Source organism: Triturus cristatus, chromosome 8 (assembly GCF_964204655.1).
Source record: "Triturus cristatus chromosome 8, aTriCri1.1, whole genome shotgun sequence".
NCBI lineage: Eukaryota > Metazoa > Chordata > Amphibia > Caudata > Salamandridae > Triturus > Triturus cristatus.
Window position 1 is genome coordinate 1128525684 of NC_140591.1, and position 17107 is coordinate 1128542790.

Consider the following 17107-nt stretch of genomic DNA (forward strand, 5'->3'; position numbering starts at 1 on the left):
ATAGCGACAAGAAAAGTAGTGATAACCTCTGTTATCGCTACTTTACTTATGCCTGCTTTGAAACTGACTTAGCCATGATATCCTATGGAAGGTGGATATCATGGCTTAGTATGTGTGGCCCTATCACCAAGCTATCGCCAAAAGTTTTGTGATTATCGCTGGATTTCCAGTGATAATTTCACTTTTGGCTGTTAGCGCTCTTAATTATATCGCTTTGGAGATAAGCGTTGCTAATAGCACGCTATCTCCACGATAAAATTCAGAGTTGGCCGGCGATAATTATCCTCACGCTAAGAGCGCTGAGCGATAATTATCGCCGGCCCTTGCTGATATGCCCCATAACCTTTTGTAGATGCCATTTTTAGAAAAAGAAGAAATTTTCTTGCACAGTTTATTTTACCCATTTTTTTTTTTAAACCTTTGCTATATTTTGGCTATTTTCACGGTTCCCTCCACGGGAATCCACAAACCCTGGATATGTTTAGAATCCCCAACATGTGTGAAAAAGGTATGCACATTTGGCCTTAATACCTTTGGTGGAAACATATTATGAAGACGTAAACAGGCATTAGCAGTTAGGGAGTTTGTTGGTCAAGATCTGCAGAGAATTTTATTAAGATGTAATTTCTACAAAATATGGGAAACATTTCACGGCCCCTCTGAAATATGGAAACTTTTTCACAGTTCCCTGTGAAACATTGCTTTCATCGCAAAGGTAGTCCCAAACCACTCTGCTCAGAGTTATCGTTGTTTCTTGCCTAATCAAAACTCTATCAACGAACTCTGGCAACGAAAGCTAAATTAAATATGACCATTCTAATTCCAATTAGCTGCCACTGTTAGCTGCCCCTAGCAGAGAACACATTCAGCAATATCTCCCTTTCAAAGAAAAATGTTTTTTTAAACAAATAGAGTATGTTTGCTCTAAAGTTCTACATTATCAACTGCATAATTGTTTTCTAATATTTTTCTACGAACAGTTAATACACATTTTCATTTAACACCTTTCTTTCAAATGAACTGCACTGAAATAAACATGTAATGTAAAAAATACATAACGAGTTAACACGTGTAATATAGTCCTAAATTCCAACTTCGGGGTTCTGTTGATTTTTTAATGTCACCATAATCCCTTGATGACAATACAGGACCATATCACATGGTTATGCTTTATGTGTTTTATCTGAAGCACAGACCAAAGAGGATGGTGGCCAGTACGTGTTCTTTCTACTAGTCCACAGAAGAGCTATTCCTCCGCTACGAATCAACATGGAGGCTGCAGTGTACTAGATCCGTGCTTGCATCTGTGTGCCATGGAGCATGGCTTGTGATTACATTCTGCTGAGTCCAAATGACTGAAATTCTGATTTACCAACATTTGTGGTGTATGAAGTACATGTAATGTAAACCTAAGAGCCTCTTTTTCCAGATCTCTCTTTCAGTGTCCATGACATCAGGCATCAACAGAGTCTGACCCCTGCAGAGCCGCAGGAGGAAGCACATGTCAATTATTATTATTATTATTAAAATTTTTATAGAGCGCGTAGTCACCCGGAGGTATCCCAGCGCTAAAAAAAATCCCTACACCAGTGGGGGGGGGGGGGGGGGAAAGGGGGGTACAGCAATTTTAGACAGAAGCAATTTTAAACAGAGCAAAAAAGAAGTGGTTAAAAGCTGTTTTAAGGAAACAAGTGGGTTTTGAGTCGTTTCCTGAATCGTAAATAGTTTGGTTCTTTCCTCAGGTCTCGAGGAAGGGCGTTCCATAGGCGCGCTGTGTGGATCGAGAAACGTCTTCCACCCGTGCGGGCTTTTTTTAATCTGGGCACGGTGATGAGGGACTCCCTGTCCGATCGGAGAGATCTAGGGGCTTTATAGGGTTGTATGAATTTCCTCAGAATGGGGGGGCCCTGATTCTGCACTAGCCTATGAGCCAGGCTTAAGGCTTTGAATGTTATTCGTTCTCTCACTGGAAGCCAGTGAAGGAGCTTCAGAGCAGGTTTGGCTGAAGCTCTGGCAGGAGTATGTGTGAGGATCCGGGCGGCAGCATTTTGAATTTTCTGCAGTTTATTTAAGGTTGCTTCGGGTGCGCCCAGGTATATAGCATTGCTATAGTCAAGCCTGGACAGAATAAGGCCTTGGATGAGAAGTCTTTGCGATGTGGGTGGAAGGAGGGGCAGAATCTTTCTCATCGCTTTGAGTAGGCCGAAGCAGGTGCCTGCTACTCTTTTGGCCTGCGTAGTAAAAGAGAGATCTGTTTCAATCCATACTCCCAGGCTTTTTACTTCCAGTTTGGGAGCAGGGGGGGGGCCCAGACAGGGTGGCCAGGTGTTCAGAGGGAAGGTGCATCCTTTCTGACCCAGAAGGAGAATGTCAGTTTTAGAACCATTCAGCTTTAAGGCTGAGTTATTCATCCACCCTTGGATCTGTGTTAAGCAGTTGAATAGATCCGCTGGCTGTTGACTAGGGTGGGAGAGGGAGACAACTAGCTGTGTGTCATCCGCATAGCTGACAATGCTCACTCCGAACGGGATGACGACCTCCTCCAATGGGGACATATAGATGTTAAACAATGTGGGGCTCAGGGAGGAGCCCTGAGGCACCCCACATTGGAGGGGAGTATCGGAGGAGCGGGTGTTATTTTCCCAGATCTGGAAGGAACGTTGGGCCAGAAAGGAGGAAAGCCAGGATAGAGCGGTGCCTTCTACTCCTACCTTCTTAAGCCGTTTAACCAGGAGTTGGTGGTTGACGGTGTCGAAGGCCGCGCTCAGGTCGAGGAGGATCACTGCCGCTGATCCTCCCTCGTCTAAGAGTGCTCTGGCCTCCTCCACTGCAGCCAGGAGGGCGATGTCAGTGCCTTGTCCTGGGCGAAAACCTGTCTGCGAGTTTTTTAGCAGATTATTAGATTCAAGAAACTGGGAGAGTTTCTTATTCACCAGTTTCTCTGCAACCTTGCTGGTCCCGGGGAGGAGGGATATAGGTCGATAGTTGGCCAGTTCGGCTGCGTCTAAGGAGGGTTTTTTTAGCAGCGCCTTAACGACTGCCGCCTTCCAACTAGGGGGGACGACTCCCTGTTGAAAAGAAGCGTTGATCAGCTGGGTGAGGGGGGGGATGATAATGGGAGCGACTTCTTTAAGGGTTCGTAGCGGGGCGGGGTCCCTAGGGGATCCGCTTTTGATGGATGCGAGCGTAGTCTCTACCTCTTCGTTGGTTATTTGTCCCCAGGAAGTTAGACGAGGGGTGATCAGAGTATCGGGGGGGTCGTCCGTTTCGCTCGAATTAGTCGGAGGGATGGAGTCCAGGATTTTTTGGATTTTTCCTTGGAAAAAGCTGGCTAGCTGATTACATTTTTCCTGATCTGCCTTTGGATCTGGGGGGTTTCTAGGGGCTGTGTCGGGAACCTTAAGGAGTTCTTTGAGGATGGTATATGTTTCTTTACTTGAACAGGCCGCTTTTTCGATTCGTTCCTGAAAGAATCGACTCTTTGTTTTGTCGATCATAGATTTGTAAGCTGATAAGGAGGTGGAGTAGTCAATCCATGAACACATAGTCCAGAATACAACCGAGCATGCTTTTTTAGCGTGGTCCCAAACTTTCTGAAATCTTCCTGCAGCTGCCTCTCATTTTCACCACCCTCATCCCTACCACGGATCTTCACAACCGGAGCACAGGGCTGCTTATCAACTGGCTTCTGAGACCATGTCCCAGCAATTTAACCGTCCCTGGGTTTCCTACTGATTGCCCAGCAGGATCTAACTTTAATCAACTAGCAGGCACAAACAGCAATCTGATCACCCCTAGCCTTCACAATGATACGTGAACTGCAGAGGCACACACATTCCCATCTTTTTCCCGTGTAGACACAACGTCTAACGCAAAGGATTGCCAACAGCGAGCAAGGTGACTGCAGGATACCTAAACCCCAAGTCAGCCAAAGGGAGCACAAAGCCTCCTCTGAGACCAGAATTACTACTGAGACACTGCCTAAAGCGGCTAAGAGGGTGTCAACCCTGAAGATGAGGGGCAGGATGTCACGTGTCAGAAGCATCCTGGAACTGAATTTCAAAGGGGTGTTTCCGTTTCGCTGGGTCTAAAGAAAGAACCCAATGACAAATGCAAGGGGCAGCGAGAGAATCAACTGGAGGTACATAGAGGGTGAGGCATTGCTGATGATAGAGATGGTGGCAGGCGCTGAGAGGCCAAGGGTGGGTGACACCATGGAAAGTACTGCCCTGATGCCACATGGACAGTCATACTACACTGCACTTGCTGTTCTATGCTTAGAATGGTCCACAATGCCATGTTGCTAAAAATGGAACACCATCATTTTACTTTTTTTTAAACACAAAACCAAGGATAAGCTCATCCTAAGCCCAGAAGAAGGATTTCTGCGAGTATCCTTGGAGAGTAGCACTGTAGTAAAAGAATGGCAAACAATATCCAAATGACATGACGGATATAGGCAAGCAGCATCAGTCATTACTGTTAATAACTGACTGTGGTTTAAAGTGCTACGCAAAGTAAATTATTGTCACACTACTCAAAATTCAATAGCAAACTGTGCAAGTGTAATCGGTGGTGAGATTTTTTCAAACTTCAAACTGGGGGTGATTCACAGAGCACATTTTGTGCACTTAAATTCTGAGAGGTGGCTGTACAAATATACAATAAAGGGTAGGATGTGAGCATGGCACTCCCAGGTAAAACACTCCATCTCTGTCTTTGCTGCCACTGTTGTCACAGAGCATGCACTTGCTGTCAGATGTACGAATATAGAAAGACAGGGAAGTGGTCAGCGGCTGGTAATGTGGGTTTAAATTAGAAAAACAAAGGGTATCATTTTTAAAGGGTAGGGAATGGTGGATGGGATATGATGAAAGATGGCCAGAGATTGCTTTGGCATGGTGTGTGAATGAAGAACGTGTGGCCTACAGACGCTTGACTCACAAGTCTTTTTCCCTGGAGTAGGTGTGACCTTTTCTTTGAAATTCGGGTTGGAGGAACTAAAGCAGCTGTCTGGGCTCCTCGTTACTTGCTCCTACATACTCATCCTTAGTTAGTCGAAGCGCTTGACATTCGGCAGTGATGACACAGGTGATACACCTTGACATAAGTACTAAAGGACATTTGCCTTTACTTTGGGGGCTTGTTGCTGCTAATCATAGAGAGCATGGACTGAGCAGGGTAAACATTGTGGCCCTCTTGATATCCAACAGTAAAATGGGAATCCTCAGCCTGGGAAGTGTAGTGTCCTGCTGGACACATTCAGGAGTGTGCTGTATTACACTTTACACCCACCTATCACAGGCGTCACCGGTCAGGTGACCCTGCTAGTAAAAGGCGCTGGGCGCACATGCCCTGGGCTAGTTTCCAGTACCATACTACTGTGTCTGTGTGTTTTATACACAAGTATGTGAGACTAGATTCCACTACTTTACAGGGAGCAGTTAGTTTTTAGTTGGGCTTCATTCACAAAATGAGCACAACGTGTGTCACTTGTGCAGCACAAAGTGCGAACTACACGTGTAAACTATAGATCTTGGGCTATAATGTAGGGGTGGGCAGAGAACTCCGCTCCACCAGCGGAGCAGAGTTAGCCAGCCACCCCCTCCCCCTGACCCAATCCCTGCTTCTGAACGCAGCCAGATCGGGAAGAGCCTCCCCTGGGGCCCCCCGGATGGAGCTCAAGCCCTGTCCCTGATCCCAACTTCCGAACCCTAGCCAGGCCGGGGACAGCCTCCCCGGGCCCCGTGGACCCCCGTCCCCAGCGCCTGGACCCTTGGCTGGCTTGCAGGATGGAGGGCTCCCACACCCCGGGGCCCACCAGACGGAGCTCAATCCCCAGGCCCGGTTCCTGCTTCCGAACCCTAGCCAGGCAGGGGAGAGCCTCCCCAAGGCCCTGGTGTACCCCTGTCCCCAGCGCCCGGACCCTCGGCAAAAACCTAGGAGGGTTAAGCCCAGGTCAGGTCCTCTCCCGGCCGGCCTGCCCGGGGAGCCCATTTTCCTTGACTATTAAGCCCCCACATAGTGGAGGCTTACAGAACCCCGGGGAAGGACAAAAGTTGTATGGTCACCCAGCCTGCAGTACCATCTGGTCCCCCGGGCAGCAGGGCAATCTGGTCGCCCGGGCAGCAGGGCCATCTGGTCGCCAGCCCACAGGGCCATCTGGTTACCCAGCCGGCAGGGCGTCTGGTCGCGCAGCCAGGTGAGCAGATGGCCCGGGTAGACCTAGCGCCCAGATGGCCTGACACAGCCAGACCCAGTCACCCTTGCAGTCCCGAAACTGGCCCTAGCATGCTTGTTTCCGGTCCAGGGATGACATGGCTTGGCATTTCGGTCTGGACTGTTCTCATGAGGCACAGGGTCAAGACTGATTTGCATATAGCTGTGTCTGAACTGGGGTGGCAAAGTGATCTATAGAACGATGATGGATTCAACCCAGATTGGTGACTAGGGGTGATTGTCTGAAAAGTTTTGGTGCTCCGTCCATCATCTCCTTGTGTTTGCTTTGTTTTAACTAAACAGTCGGATTCCCGTGGTCTGCACCAATTCTAAGGCAGCTGTTAGGCGCTGGCCGAGGCTGAACACTGGCCCTATGCCCCTGGGGAGGGGACACGGGGAGAGGCGACCACCGCAGCTGGGGCGATCCACAGGAAGGGCCCAGCTTGAGTCCAGAGTCGCCGCAGCCCTGGAGTGAGGCGCCTCGTCCAGCTGCAGCGTGAGCCCAGCCCCGCTGCGCACCCCAGCCCGACCAACCCAGCCCTCAGAGCCAATCCTTATCCTGAAGTTACGGATCTGACTTGCCGACTTCTCTTACCTACATTGTTCCAACATGCCAGAAGCTGTTCACCTTGGAGGCCTGCTGCGGATATGGGTACGGCCCGGCGAGAGATTTACACCATCTCCCCCGGATTTTCAAGGACCAGCGAGGGTTCACCGGATGCCGCGGGAACCGCAACGCTTTTCAAGGCGTGGGCCCCTCTCTCAGGGTGAACCCATTCCAGGGCACCCTGCTGTTCACAAAGAAAAGAAAACTCTCCCCGGGGCTCCTGCCGGCTTCTCCGGGATCGTTTGCATAACTGCACTGGACACTGCGAGGGCACCCGTCTCCGCCACTCCGGGTTCAGGGATCTGAACTAGACTCCCTTTCGATCGGCCGAGTGCAACGGAGGCCATCGCCCGTCCCTTCCGAACAGCGCTCGCCCATCTCTTAGGACCGACTGACCCATGTTCAACTGCTGTTCACATGGAACCCTTCTCCGTCTCCGGCCTTCAAAGTTCTCGTTTGGATATTTGCTACTACCACACAGATCTGCACCTGCGGCGGCTCCACCCAGGCCGTCACCCTGGGCTTCCGTGCGCACAGCAGCGGCCCTCCTACTCATCACGGCTTAGCCCGCGTGGCTCTCAGTGCCGGCAACGGCAGGGTATGGGCCCAATGCTCCAGCGCCATCCATTTTCAGGGCTAATTGATTCTGCAGGTGAGTTGTTACACACTTCTTAGCGGATTCCGACTTCCATGGCCACCGTCCTGCTGTCTATATAAACAACACCTTTTCTGGGGTCTGATCAGCATCGGGCGCCTTAACCCGGAGTTCGGTTCATCCCACAGTGCCAGTTCTGCTACCAAAAGTAGTCCACTAGGCACTCGCATTCCATGCCAGGCTCTAGGCCAGCGAGCCGGGCTTCTTACCCATTTAAAGTCTGAGAATAGGTTGAGATCGTTTCGGCCCCAAGACCTCTAATCATTCGCTTTACCACATAAAACTGGGGGCTCCGAACGCCAGCTATCCTGAGGGAAACTTTGGAGGTAACCAGCTACTAGATGGTTCGATTAGTCTTTCGCCCCTATACCCAGGTCAGACGACCGATTTGCACGTTAGGGCCGCTACGGACCTCCACCAGGGTTTCCTCTGGCTTCGTCCTGCCTAGGTATAGTTCACCATCTTTCGGGTCCTATCACGCACGCTCATGCTCCACCTCCCTGACGGAGCAGACGAGACGGGCCGGTGGTGCGCCTGCCGCTGAAAGCGCGGTGGGATCCCACCTCAGCCAGTGTGCGCCAGCCCTCACCTTCACTGGGGCACAGGGTTCTGCTCGACCCTCTGACTCGTGCACGTGTTAGACTCCTCAGTCCGTGTTTCAAGACAGGTTGGGTGGGTAACCAACATCGCCGCAGACCACTGGTGCCTGGCGCGGGCCCCCCTGCCCGGCAGCATGACGTCGTCGGGGCGCATTGAGCACAGTCCGCCCCAGTCGACAGTCGGGCCAAGAGCAGGGGGCCCCGTACCCCCTTCCCCACCCCGGCAAACCCCGAGAGACGGCCAGGAGCCGGTGTCCGGGGGAGGGCACGAAGGCAGACGAATCTTCCTCAGCCCTGCGGACATGACGAAGCTGCTGCCAAGGGGGCTGTAACACCCTCTGCCGGAGCGGAGGGCCACCTGCCACCCCAAAGCCTTCCCAGCCGACCGGTCGCAGCACACTGCCACGGAGGAAATGCACCCTGTGTGGGCCGAGTAGGCCCAGGGCGCCGGTCCCGCGAAGGGGATCCGGAACCCCTGGGGCACCGACCTTCCCGCCGTGTTGAATCCTCCAGGCGGACTGCACGGAGCCCACCTGTTTACCTCTCAACGGTTTCACACCCTCTTGAACTCTCTCTTCAAAGATCTTTTAAACTTTCCCTTACGAAACTTGTTGGCTATCGGTCTTGCGCCCGTATTGTAAATCTTATCCAAGTAACAGATGGAGCGATCAAAGGAACCATAACTGATTTAATGAGCCATTCGCAGTTTTACTGTACCGGCCGTGTGTACTTACATGTGCATGGCTTAATCTTTGAGACAAGCATATGCTACTGGCAGGATCAACCAGGTAGCTGCACCTGCTGACAGGGTGGGTTTGGGAGCCGTGTGCTCTCCTCCCGACCGGCAACTTTCGCACACCCCTCTCTCTTGGGAGCCTTCTAGGGGAAGGAGCCCGCCCGCCTGGGCAGGAGGGATCACTGGAGGAGTGGAGAGGTGTGGTTGAACGGGCTCCGGTGAGCCCAGACGTCTCCCCCAGAAGGGAAAGGCAGGCCGAGGGGCAGCCTGAGCAAGACGCAGGGGTGCCGAAGCCTGGCGGCAGCAGCACCTGTCGGAAAGGTCATTTCAAGCTGCTGCGCAAATGCACTGGGCTGAGAGGGGTGATGGCGTGGCGTGCTGGGCCTACGGACCTGCCGGGTAGCAGCGTCCAAGGGTCTGGCGCCACCCGACCCCTTCCGCTTGGGTCGGACCACTGGGGGGCACGAGCTGCCGGGGCCGCTCGCCCTTCGCTCTGCTGGGTAGGGTGCAGGGCCTCCCGCTAGGCGGCAGGCCCTCGAGTCGGATGGTCCATACAGGGAGGAAGCTCTTTGCTTGAAACAGCCAAGGCTGGCCAAGCAATCCATTTCTAAATGGACCGAGAGTGCCCAATCGATTGGAGTATGGCCGGGGTCTCCCCTGACAGGCCGCCCTGGGCAGGGGATGCCGGCTTCATGTCCATGCCTGCTCCCGGGGCAAGCAGGCTTGGAGAAAAAGGCCCATCGGGAAGGGGCTGAGAGGCAGGCACAGACCCGGGCCCTGGCGGACGGGCCTGGGTCCTGCCTACCCCTGTCTCAGAATCGCCAAACCTCATGGAGGTCTGACTGACCCTCTCCCTAGTAATCCAGAGGAAAATTACCTCCCTTTCTTGTAATCTGTGAGTTCCAAGTGACAGAAGGGACCCAAGGCGCGAACGTGCCCGACCTCCTGGGGCCCCCACTCGGATTGGGGAGGCAAATGAGCCCTCATCGGGACTTCCAGGGAAGCCCGGCCATCTGGTCGCCCTATTGGAAAGCATTGCGCACGACCAGATGGCCGAGGGGAAAAGGGAAAAGGCGCGACCAGATGGCCGGGACTGAAGGATGCCCATCTGCCCGCCCCGAGCCTTCACTGTAGGGGTAGGGGGTCCCACCTGCCCTTGCAGGGGTCGGGTTTTCCGCGTCCTGGTGGCTCGGAGACCCCAGCTGGGCCTCAGGAGGACTGCCCAGAACCGATGGAGCCTGTCCCGGGCACTTTGCCATACGGCGGGCCAGAGGAGGGAGCCCCGGACAGTGAAGAGGTGTTGTCGAGAACCGACAGCCCGGGAGTGGTTCTGGCATACCCTGTCCTTAGTAATCCGGAGGAAATCTACCCTTCTTTCTGGTAAGCCATGCGCACCGAGTGACAGAGGGGACCAGGGCATGGAGGCGCTCGACCTCCTGGAGCCCTGGCTGGGATCGGGGAGGCGGGCGAGCCCTCATCGGGACTTCCAGGGAAGCCCGGCCATCTGGTCACCCCATTGGAAAGCATAGCGCGCGACCAGATGGCCGAGGGGATAGGTGCGACCAGATGGCCGAGGGGAAAGGGGCAATCAGATGGCTGGGCTCAAAGGGTGGCCATCTGGTTGCTCTGTGCCCTAATGGAAGGGTGAGTGGAAGCCAAGGCATGGGGGGCCAGAGGCCTGGGGCCCCAGCTGGGCCTCAGCCATGGGGCTGTGAGAGGGGAGCCGGCTGGCCCCCTCGGCCCGATGCCTATGGACACCTTGACAAGCAGGCAAAGCGGGGGAGGTCTGCACGGGACCGACGGATTCCTGTCCCAGACCCTTGGCATAGCGGCAGGCTGGGGAATGGGGCCCAGGGCTGGAGCAACCGAACCGGGGCCCGGCGAGGCGCCTTGACCCAGCCGGGGCTCCCAGGCCCAGAGGCACCGGAGAAGCCTCCCACAGCCTGCTTGGCCCAGTCCCGGGCACCCAGCCACACGGCAGGCCCCTGGACAGAGCCTGGGGTGGGGAGCCCACCCTCCCAGGGACCTTTAGGGGTCCCGTACAGAGTTCCTGGACCCAGCCAAGTGAGGGGCACTCCTCGGCACGACAGAACCCCGTCTCGAGCCTTTGCCATAGCGGTGGGCTGGGGGAGGGGGCCCTGGGTTGGAGCACCTGGGCCCAGAGGTGCTAGGCCAAGAGGGGTTCCGGAGTACCCTGTCCCTAGTAATCCGGAGGAAAGCTACCCCTCTTCTGGTAACCTGTGCGCACCGAGTGACGGAGGGGACCCAGGGCTCAGAGGCGCCCGACCTCCTGGAGCCCTGGCTGGGATCGGGGAGGCGGACGAGCCCTCATCGGGACTTCCAGGCTAGCCCGGCCATCTGGTAGCCCTATTGGAAAGCATTGTGTGTGATCAGATGGCCGAGGGGAAAAGGCATGACCAGATGGCCGGGACCGAAGGATGCCCATCTGCCCGTCCCGAGCCTTCGCTGTAGGGGTAGGGGAAGGGGTCCCACCTGCCCTTGCAGGGGTCGGGTTCTCCGCGTCCCGGGGGCTCGGAGACCCCAGCTGGGCCTCAGGCACGGGGAGCCCGCAGGTACTCTCAGGAGCGGACGCCCGGTGGAGGACTGCCCAGAACCGATGGAGCATGTCCCGGGCACTTTGCCACACAGCGGGCCACAGGAGGGAGCCCCGGACAGTGGAGAGGTGTTGTCGAGAACCGACTGCCCGGGAGCGGTTCCGGCATACCCTGTCCTTAGTAATCCGGAGGAAAGCTACCCTTCTTTCTGGTAAGCCGTGCGCATGGAGTGACAGAGGGGACCAGGGCACGGAGGCGCTCGACCTCCTGGAGCTCTGGCTGGGACCGAGGAGGCGGGCGAGCCCTCATCGGGACTTCCAGGCCAGCCCTGCCATCTGGTCGCCCTATTGGAAAGCATTGCGCATGACCAGACGGCCGAGGGGAAAGGCGCGACCAGATGGCTGGGCCCGAAGGCCGCCAATCTGACCGCCCCAAGCCTTCACCAGAGGGCTCCCGCCTGCCCATTCAGGGCTCGAAGGGCTCTGAGTCCAGGGGGTGCTCGGTGACCCCAGCTGGGCCTCAGGCCCGCTGCTGAGAATGGGGGTCCCCGGTGGACCTCCGGCTCGGGCCCATGGCTGGGCTTAACCCATCCCTGGGCCAGCCCCGTGGTCCCGGGCCAGGCCGCGCGGGGGAGGCCTCCATCGGCCTGCGTCAGGCCACCAAGGGCCCTGGCCTATGCTTCTGAACCCAGCCAAGCTGGGGTAGGCCAGCCCGGACCCAGGGCGTGGGACGGAGCCCAGGGTGGGAGCACCCGGCCAGAGCTCTCGGACCCAGGGTCCCAGGGGAGGACTGCCCAGGACCGATGGAGCCTGTCCTGGGCACTTTGCCGCGTGGCGGGCCAGAGGAGGGAACCCCGGGCAGTGAGGAGGTGTTGTCCTGGTGCTAGCCCATCTGGTCCCTGGCTGAGAACCACCAGCCCGGGGGGGGCTGGTTCCTGCATACCCTGCCCCTAGTAATCCAGAGGAAAGCTACCCTTCTTTCTGGTAACCTGTGTGCCCTGAGTGACAGAGGGGACCCAAGGCACGGGGGCCCCCGACCTTCTGGAGCCCTTGCTGGGATCGGGGAGGCAAATGAGCGCTCATCGGGATTTCCAGGGCAGCCTGGCCATCTGGTCACTTCATTGGAAAGCATTGCACATGACCAGATAGCAGAGGGGAAAGGCACGACCAGATGGCCGGGCCTGAAGGACGCCAATCTGCCGCGCCCGAGCCTTCACTGGAGCGCTCCTGCTTTCCCTTTGGAGGGCTCGGGGGCTCTGCACCAGGGACCCGGGCAGATGGACCCTTGGCAGGCCTCAGGACGGGGGCTCCCACACCCCAGGCCATGCCCAAAACCCAGGCCCCAGGCCCGGTCCCTGCTTCTCAAACCCAGCCAGGCCAGGGAGATCTGGGAGCCTGCCCGGGCACGAGGGACCCCCGTCCCTGGCACACGGACCCTTGGCTGGCCGCAGCACATGGGCTCCTGTTCCACAGATTTTTCCCATAACTCCGTGGAACTCAGCATAGTGGCGCTACGCCAACTCTGTCCACCCCTACTATAATGTCAAGGTCTGTGGAGTTCTACTTGCTCAAACGTCAGTTATAACTTCACGGAATTTGCAGCAATGGCAGATTGTTCTGCAGTCCTATGTGACACCGGCAGATAGACAAACCAGTGTTCACAAACGATGTCACAGAGGTCTCCAAAGCACAGGGCGTGAACACTCCTAAGGCTGCAACTTTGTGGATATTCATTTACATTGCATTTCCCAAAAGTGCTGACACGTCTACACTTCTTCTTTGAAGATCCTGGCGTGAGAGGTGCTAAAAGGGTGTGGCATAATTCTACTTTTAAATGTTGTCTGGGGAAGAAAAAGCTTCACTGGAGAATAGTTTTTAATAGGAATATAAAATATGTGTAATTGGAAATGTAGCCAAACAATAAGCATATGGATCTTCCAAAATATGAGGATCTGCCGGCTTAAAGCTTGGATACAAAGACGTAAAAAGGAAATTTACATTTTCCGGGCGTCTCAGACTTTTCTTAGACGAAAAGAATTGTAAATGTCACCCAATCCATAATCAAACCCTAATTTATACAAAGGTTCAAACTAAAATTCAGGTCTTGGTAGACCAAGAGAAACACCGGAAACAAAATAATCAAGAGAGAGCAGAGAGCTCAGATGGCGGCGCTGGAAATACTAAAGAAATAATCAATATACAAGGACCATTGAAAATAAAAGAATCGCTAAGACGCCCCGAAACCAGGGGTTATAAGCCAATGGAAAGCAACGATGAAAGGAAAGAAATCAACTCAAGAGTCAGTAATAAAGAAGGAAAAGAAGGAAAAGATAGAGCCCTCGAGTATGAACAAAAACTTCATAAAGAAAGAGAAAAGTCAAAAAGAAAAGCTCTGGAAAGAGAAAAAGCAAAAGAGACGGAAAAGGAAGAAAATACGGAAATAGAACAAACGAGTAATGAGAATCTTGACCTCTTGGCAAAGAAAAAAAAAAAGATTAGAAAGGATTAAGAATTTAAAAATTGCAGCCAAAACTTCCGGGTGTATACCAGACTCTCAACCAAGAATTACAAACATATTTAGTCCAGCGATCAAAGTTAAATCTCAGACTTGCTCTCTCAATGATATAGTACCGACGCTAATGGATCAGCAAGGTGCAAACCATGTAATACAGACTCAAGACCATCCTGAGAAGGACGCTCTGAGAAAAGAATTTAGCCCAGGTCCCCACATAGATGCATATTCAACGAAAAAACTAATGAAGGAAGGACCTGTCACAAGAGAAATCTCCGATGGATCTGAATCTGAGATATATGAAACAGGAGTATCCATCACAAGTGAATCAAGCGAGGAGAGCGATATGAGTGATGAGCTGAGTTTAGATGAACTAGTCGGAAAAAGATCCTCTATTACAGATCTCGAGAAAAGAGATATCACTATACATGACATTTCAACAATAAAAAAATTAGGAAAAAAAAGGAATAGACATAAAAGAAATCCAAAATTAAACTATGATGAAACTACAGATCCTGGTAGTACTACCAAACAAATCATAGGTAGAACTAAACCAACACGAAAAAGCCTACACGGGAAAGGAAATCCTGAATCCAAAAGACTCGACAACTCTATAGCTATACGGGAAGATTCGGAGAAGACGAAACAAAGAGAGCCCTTACTTAGCGAAGTTCTTAATTCAATAAAAACTTTTCATCACGATGTTAAAAAAGATAGTCAAAGGAACCATATTGCCATCAAAAAGCTGGAAGGTGCTATCAACAAAGTGGGCAGTACATGTTTGGAGATCTCTGACAGAATGTGCTCTGTTGAAACCCGGGCAGAAAATCTGGAATCAGACGTGGGTAAACTACAAAAACAGATTAAAGAACATGAAGGTTTAATTAAGGACCTAATGATAAAATCGGAAGATCAAGAAAATCGAGCTAGAAGGAATAATCTTCGATTTCTTGGGATACCAGAGGGCTCAGAGGGAAACGACCCAAGAGGCTTTATGTGCAATTTGTTAAAATCAGCATTCCCGGAGCTTAGCTCTTGGGATATAGACAGAGAAGTTTGTAGAGCACACCGCTTCCCTCTGTTTCTACCTAAACGCTCAGATAAACCATCGCAATATCCCAGGGCGTTCTTGGTTAATTTCGGAAATTATCTATTGCGTGATACGCTATTTGATCTGGCGAGACCCACGGCGACAAGAGAATACAAGGGCTTTAAATTTTTTGCAAGGCCGGATTTCGCACATTCGACTGTGGAAAGACGATGGCGTATGCGCCAACTTTTCACTCCCTTGGAAAAACTGGGAGCTACCGTTTTCCTACAGAATCCGGCACGTCTAAAAGTAATCTACAAAGGCTCCACGAGAACTTTTCTAAGTGAAATCGAGGCGGAGGCATACCTCAAGGATCTCGGAGAGAGACTGAAACAAAGCAATGATAACTGAAGTGACAAGGAAGAGCATCATGCAATAGATAAGATACAATTATCTGTTGATACCTATAAACTCTTTATATAAATGACATGAACATAAAAATGACATAATATGATTTAAATATTCGGCAATGAATATCGAAATAACAAACTAAACGAATACGCTGAGTATCTACTATTAGTTAAGATAGGGACGACAACCTAGTTATTGTTACAGAATCAGGCAGGGGGCAAGCTCAGGTGCACGGACCACACGGCCATCCACCACCGGGTGAGTCAAAACCCAGGCTGCCTCATAGGTGGGGAAGGGGTGGGGGGCTAGCGGGTGGGACTGTGAGTCGGGGGGGGGGGGGGAGGGAGCTAAAAATTAAAAAAAAATTGGGTGGACACAGTTGCAAATATGATAATAAAAATAGAAAAAGGGCTATTAAAATTAAAGATGTTAGGACTTTTCTTATTTTTGTGATAAGTAGACTTGGCTCGAAACTCAACTACAATGTAATATGGCGAAAATAAAACTGTGTTCATGGAACGTGGCGGGGTTAAATAACAGAAAAAAAAGGGATGAAATGTGGGGGTTAATAAGATCCAACTCATTAGACATAATCTGTCTCCAGGAGACCCATATACCTTGGGCAGAGCGAGAAGCATTAAAGGCTCCGGGGTATAACCTATTAGTCTGTACTAGCCAAACTACAAGGACAAGGGGGGTCGCCATATTAGCAAGAACATATTTGGGAGAGTCTACACGCAAATTGGCAGATCCTCTAGGTAGATGGGCAATTGTCGAACTCAAAAGTGGAATGACAATATGCTCTATCTATGCTTCTAATTACGACGATCCCACAATGTTTAATGACCTTGAGATTGAACTCTCAAGCTGGCCCAAGGAGCTGATTTTTTGTGAAGACTTTAACATTTCTTTCCCTGGAAAAAATACATTATTGACACAAAATCAATTAATATATGCTGGTTATAAGCCAAGGGTATTTAATGCCGCCGTCCAATTAAAAGAGAGCCTAGGCCTTGTTGATTTATGGGATTTGAAGCAGGGGTTAGACCCTGGATATACATATTTTTCTCATCCTCACCAGAAATATGTTCGCATTGATTATATTTGGATATCAAAAACCCATGCGAGTACTGCACAAATTAGTAAATTACCAAAAACTATTTCAGATCATAACCCTCTTATACTTACTGTATATATAAATAACATCTATAGACCCCACTCAAATTGGTCTTTTGACAGGAAGCTACTGGTAAACAACGATTATGTAGCTTATATGAAAAACTGGGCGCAGAGATTTATTGAAGATAATCGGTATAGCACATCTAGAGGAATGGTGTGGGATTGTTTCAAGGCTGAAATACGGGGAGAGACACTTAGTTATGTAGCCAGACAGAAAAAAGAGGAGGTCAGCTATAATGATTTACAGCTACGAAAATTTGCGGAAATAGAAGAGAAACATATTAAGACTATTGCTCAAGGTATGGATGGTGGTCCAACTATAAGGGAAATGGCGATACTTAAAGCTGAGATTAATACCAAACTCACCCAAAGGCAGGCTGAGCTATACCAATCACACCGAAATAAGATCTATGAAACAGGGGAGAGGGTGGGTAAGCAGTTGGCACTTCGAACTCGCCAGACTCAATCTATTAATTTTATTGCATGTATCGAACAAGAAGGCCAAAAATACACTACGCCAGAATCGATTCTAGAAGTTTTCCAAAATTATTATGATAAACTATATAAAAATGAGGATTCTTTGAATTCTCACACAATTAAAGAAA

The 17107-nt window shown here is 51.6% G+C and overlaps 1 protein-coding gene and 1 pseudogene across 2 annotated transcripts in view; both read right to left on the reverse strand.

Annotated features, from left to right (window-relative positions):
• Nucleotides 1–17107, reverse strand: part of NPAS2 (neuronal PAS domain protein 2) — a 491193-nt gene that overhangs the window by 287658 nt on the left and 186428 nt on the right. The window lies entirely within an intron of this gene.
• LOC146805493 (28S ribosomal RNA) lies at nt 6831–8841 on the reverse strand (annotated as a pseudogene).